Below are 5,631 nucleotides of genomic sequence, written 5' to 3'. Positions count from 1 at the left end.
TTAGTTAGGGCCCTCTCTTTTACTTAGTTTGTTTAGCTGTACAGATTTTAGTGGGTTTATTCTATGTTGTATGTTTATATGAGTGAGTATATACCATGCGTGTCTTTTTGCTTCTGGGACAACTCACTCAGGATGATCCTTTCCAGGTCCCACCATTTACCTGCAAATTTCATGATTTCCTTATTTTTCATTGCTGAGTAATACTCCATTGTATAGATGTACTACAGTTTCTGCATCCATTCTTCAGTTGAGGGGCATCTGGGTTGTTTCCAGCTTCTGGCTATTACAAATAAAGCTGCTACAAACATGGTTGAGCAAATGTCCTTTTTGTGTACTTGAGCCTCTTTTGGGTATATGCCTAGGAGTTGTATGGCTGGATCTTGAGGAAGCGCTATTCCTAGTTGTCTGAGAAAGCGCCAGATTGATTTCCAGAGTGGTTGTACAAGTTTACATTCCCACCAGCAGTGGAGAAGGATTCCCCTTTCTCCACAACCTCTCCAGCATGTGTTGTCCCTTGAGTTTTTCATCTTGGCCATTCTGATGGGTGTAAGGTGAAATCTCAGGGTTGTTTTGATTTGCATTTCCCTAATGGCTAATGAGGTTGAGCATTTCTTTAAGTGCTTCTCTGCCATTCGATATTCCTCTACAGAGAATTCTCTCTTTAGCTCTGTTCCCCATTTTTTAAGTGGATTACTTGGTTTGTTGCTTTTCAGCTTGTTTAGTTCTTTATATATATTGGATATGAGTCCTCTGTCAAATAAAGGGTTGGTGAAGATTCTTTCCCAATCTGTAGGCAGTCGCTTTGTTTTGATGATGGTGTCCTTTGCTTTACAGAAGCTTTTCAATTTCATAAGGTCCCATTTATTGATTGTTACTCTTAGAGCCTGTGCTGTTGGTGTTCTGTTCAGGAAGTTTTCTCCTGTACCAATGAGTTCTAGGGTATTCCCCACTTTTTTTTCTAGCCGATTTAATGTGTCTGGTTTTATGTTGAGGCCTTTGATCCACTTGGACTTCAGTTTTGTGCAGGGTGATAAGTATGGATCTATTTTCATTTTTCTACATGTAGACATCCAGTTGGACCAGCACCATTTGTTGAAGATGCTATCTTTTTTCCATTGTATGGTTTTGGCATCTTTGTCAAAAATCAGGTGTCCATAAGTGTGTGGGTTTATTTCTGGGTCTTCTGTTCAGTTCCATTGATCCACCATTCTGTTTCTATGCCAGTACCATGCAGTTTTTATAACTGTTGCTCTATAGTACAGCTTGAGATCAGGGATGGAGATACCTCCAGAAGATCTTTTATTGTAGAGGATTATTTTAGCAATTCTCAGTTTCTTGTTATTCCATACAAAGTTGAGAATTATTCTTTCCAGGTCTGTAAAGAATTGTGTTGGCAATTTGATGGGAATTGCATTAAATCTGTAGATTGCTTTTGTAAGATGGCCATTTTTACTATGTTAATCCTGCCAAGCCATGAGCATGGGAGATATTTCCATCTTCTCATATCTTCCTCTAATTCTTTCTTCAGAGACTTGAAATTTTTTTTCATACAAGTCTTTGACTTGCTTGGTTAGGGTTACACCAAGGTACTTTATGTCATTTGTGGCTATTGTGAATGGTGTTGTTTCTATAATTTCTTTCTCAGCCCTTTTGTCTTTTGTATACAGGAGTGCTACTGATTTTTTTGAGTTAATTTTGTATCCGGCCACTTTGCTGAAGGTGTTTACTTCATCTTTTGAGAAACTATTCATTTCATTAGGTAATTTATTGATGAAGTTGTTTGATTTCTTGTTTAGTTTTTGAACTTCCTTTTTAAAAAATCATGTTTTCTTTCTCTTCCTCCTCCTCCTCCTCCTCCTCCTCCTCCTCCTCCTCCTCCTCCTCCTCCTCTTCTTCTTCTTCTTCTTCTTCTTCTTCTTCTTCTTCTTCTTCTTCTTCTTCTTCTCCTTCTTCTTCTTCTTCTTCTTCTTCTTCTTCTTCTTCTTCTTCTTCTTCTTCTTCTTCTTCTTCTTCTTCTTCTTCTTCTTCTTCTTCTTCACAATTTATTCATCACCAGGGGATCAAAGCAGATGCAGAGACAGCCAAACTTTGGACAGAGCCCAGGGAATCTTATGGAAGAAAGGGGATATAGAAAGACCTGGAGGGAACAGGAGTCTCACAAGGAGACCAACAAAGCCAACAAATCTGGGTCCAGGGGGACTGCTGAGACTGATGTATCAACCAAAGTCCATGCATGCATAGAGAGAACCTAAGACCCCCTTCTCAGATGTAGCCTATAAACAGCTCAGTCTCCATGTGGGTTTCCTAGTAAGGGGACAAGAGACAATCTCTGACATGAACCCGGTTGCCTGCTCCTTGATCACTTCTGCCTGGTGGGGTGACCTAGCCAGCCCACAGAGGAAGAGGATCCAGCTTGTCTTGGTGGGACCTGAGAGGCTAGGGTCAAACAGTAGAGGAGGAGGACTTCCCCTATCAGTGGACTATGGGAGAGCTATTGGGGAGAAAGAAAGGAGGAGGATTGGACTGGGAGGAGACGAGAGAGGGGGCTATAATCAGGATACAAAGTTTTTGAACTTTTTGTGTATTCTAGATATCAATTCTCTATCTAATATGTAGTTTCATTTGCTGTGAGGTTTTTCATTTTATGAAATACCATGTGCCAATTGTAGGTATTATTTCCCGGAGACATGAGAAATTCCTGGCCTATGCTTATATTTCACAGGTATTGTCTTTTAACAGTTTTAGAGCTTCGGATTATATCTAGTATCTTACCGTATAGATACTTGATCCATTTGGAGTTGATTTTGTACAGACTGAGATCCATGGGTCAAGTTTTATATCCAATTTTTGTGGGCAGACTTTTTATTAGAACTTCAATCTTGTTAACTGTTATTGATGTGTTCAAGTTGCTTATGTATTCCTGATTTAATTTTGGTAGGTCATTTATGTTTAAGAATTATTCTTATCTTCTAGATTCTTCAGATTTTCTATTCCCTAATGCTTCCTTGTATTTCATTAGAATCTGAAGTAACCTTCTCCCTTTCAGCTCTAATTTTATCAGTTTAATCTCTCCTCTCTCGTGTTTGTTTGGTTAAGGAGTTATCATTTTTGGTTTCTTCCCCACTCCTAAGAAATTAACTGCTTTTTATCTACCTGACTCATTCAAGAATGTATTGTTCCATCTTCATGTATTAAATAGTTTCTGTAGTTTTTCTCATTTTTCATCTCTAGTATTATAGTACTAATATATAAGATACAAGGGATTATTTAATCTCTTATGTATTTGATCTATTGTAATAAAGTTTCAATAGGCCCCTGAGAAGAACGTGCACTCTGTTGCTTTTGGATGGAATATTCCGTAAATATATGGTAAGTCCATTTGATCTGTGGTATAGTTTAACTCTGAGTTTTGTTGTTGTTGTTTTTGTTGTTGATATTTAGTTTGGAAGACTTGTCCAGAGATGAAAGTAGTATATTGAAACAACATATTATTACTTTATCAGGTCTTTTCTGATGTTTTATGTCCATTACTGCTTCTTCTTCTTCTTCTCCTCCACCCCCTCCTCCTTTTTTTTAAACCAAAATGGAAACCTCAGTATTTTTTGTATCTTCATTGACAAGTGTTATGTATTGTTTATGTTAGTTAAATATTTTTTGTGAAAATTTCATACACAAGTATTTGTCTCTTTTCTACTTAGCCCTTTCCAAACCAACCATATATACAACCTACTAAATCCAATTACTATTTTATGTATGCATATGTATTTAAAACTCAGGATTGGGAACTTGTCCCTGAATAAAATTGATTCTTTTCCCTAGCACAGCAGGCATTTACTGCCTGTAGCTCTTCATCTAGTAGCAGTTCTCTCTGAATATTTTCTTCATCCTTGTAGGCATGTCAATGGGTGTGATCTTTGAAGGTCTGGTACAAGCAACTATATCATTGAGAGTTTATAGGTGCAGCATTCCTGTCATGTAAAAGCACAATGTCTCACAGCAGTTGTCCCTGTCCCCAAACTTTTACAATCTTTTTATGGCCTCTTCCTCGATGTTCCCTGAGAATTAGGTGTTGTATTATAGATGTTCATTATGAGATGGGGCATCGCTTGCTTACTTACTCTGTGTATCTTGACAGGTTGTGGATTTCTCTAATGGTCTCCATTGTTACATAAAGAACCTTCTTTGGTTATGGTTGAGAACTGTACTTATCTATGGGGATGAGGTATTAGAAGGCAAGTGAGTCCCTGTCCAATGCAGTCTCTACTTCCTTTTCTAGAGCAGCCACATGGAGCCTAAGCTACCCATCTGCTACATCTTTGTAGGGGGCTTAGGTCTAGTTCATGCATGGTCCTTGGTTGATGCTTCAGTCTCAGCAAGCCCCTCTGGGCCCTGGTTAGATGGCTCTGTTGGTCTTCTTGTGGAGCTCCTGACATCTTTGGGTATTTTTCTCTTTTCTCCTACTTTTCTGCTTCCTCCTGGCAGGACTGCCTTGCCAGGCCACAGGGGAAGAGAAAATATACTCAGTCCTGATGCAACTTGATGAGCTGAGGTAAATGGGAAAGGGAGCTCTCCTTTTCTGACAAAAAAAGGGAGTAGGGAGGAGGGAAAGAAGGTGGGACTGGAAAAGGAAGAGGAATGGGGCTACAACAAGAATATAAAGTGAATTTAATTAATTAATTAATTAATAAAAACAAATAAGGAAAAAGAAAAAAGCTATTAGAAAGCAATTGGAAACTATATTAATTCAGCACAATAGTAGTTATAAGTTCTCCTCTAGGGTTATATCTTCTTGGAGAATTTTTGCTTTCAGTGTCTTTCTTTATCTCCCACAATTTGGCTTTACACAAACTTTGTTTTGGATTCTGTTCACGTGATAGGTTATTTTCCATCCTTTGATTCCCAGTATGTCAATGTCCATTTGGTTTATGATATAGTTAAACTCTGAAATTTCTTTGTTGGTTTTTATTTTGAATGACCTCTCTAGACATGAGAATGAGATATTAAAAAATATGGAATTCTTTATGAATTTGTCCATCATTATTGTGCAGGAGCAATGCTAATATTCTCTGTCTGTATGCTGTAGTAGCAAGCACTAGAAACAAACCAGTTTCTCCATCTGTGGGTTGTGACCCTATATGGGGTCATGCAGCTAACTGTGGAGGTTGTGAAAAGTTTGTCAATGATAAAAGTTTTCTGAATGCATAATAACCAAGATCAATTCGAAGTTAAGTGTGCTGTGATCTGAGGTGTTTGGGGCTGCATTACAGAACTTCACTGCAGCCTGGGGTCAGAACTGATAACATACATTTTATGCTGTTCATGATGTTATGTCATACAATGTGCATGAGCACAGCTGAGCTCAGATTCAAGACTATTGCATTTTGTGAACAGTAAAATGTACCTACAAATTTTCTACTCTTGGAGAAACATGATGATTTAATTACATGAATCAAAGACTTTTAATACTTTCCCACTGTCATTACTCAGCATGTAAGTATCAAATTAGTATATATTTCAATTGGGTTGTGTTTGATTTTAAAATTACTGTTTGAGCTGAAGACTTGAGTTTCATTAAAAAAAGGGTTAAATGAATTTTGGTTTGAGATTAGAAGAGAATTTCCAACAATTACT

The 5,631-nt window shown here is 37.8% G+C and overlaps 1 non-coding gene across 1 annotated transcript; it reads right to left on the bottom strand.

The window, feature by feature from the left end:
- Positions 1–5,003: 5,003 nt before the first annotated feature.
- On the bottom strand, positions 5,004–5,108 carry LOC129671043 (U6 spliceosomal RNA). The gene has a single exon (XR_008719294.1). It is a non-coding gene; the product is annotated as a U6 spliceosomal RNA (small nuclear RNA).
- Between the last annotated feature and the right edge of the window lie 523 nt (positions 5,109–5,631).

This window comes from Psammomys obesus, unplaced genomic scaffold (assembly GCF_907164565.1).
Source record: "Psammomys obesus unplaced genomic scaffold, mPsaObe1.curated_primary_1811, whole genome shotgun sequence".
NCBI lineage: Eukaryota > Metazoa > Chordata > Mammalia > Rodentia > Muridae > Psammomys > Psammomys obesus.
This window is presented reverse-complemented; position numbering and strand designations above follow the sequence as displayed.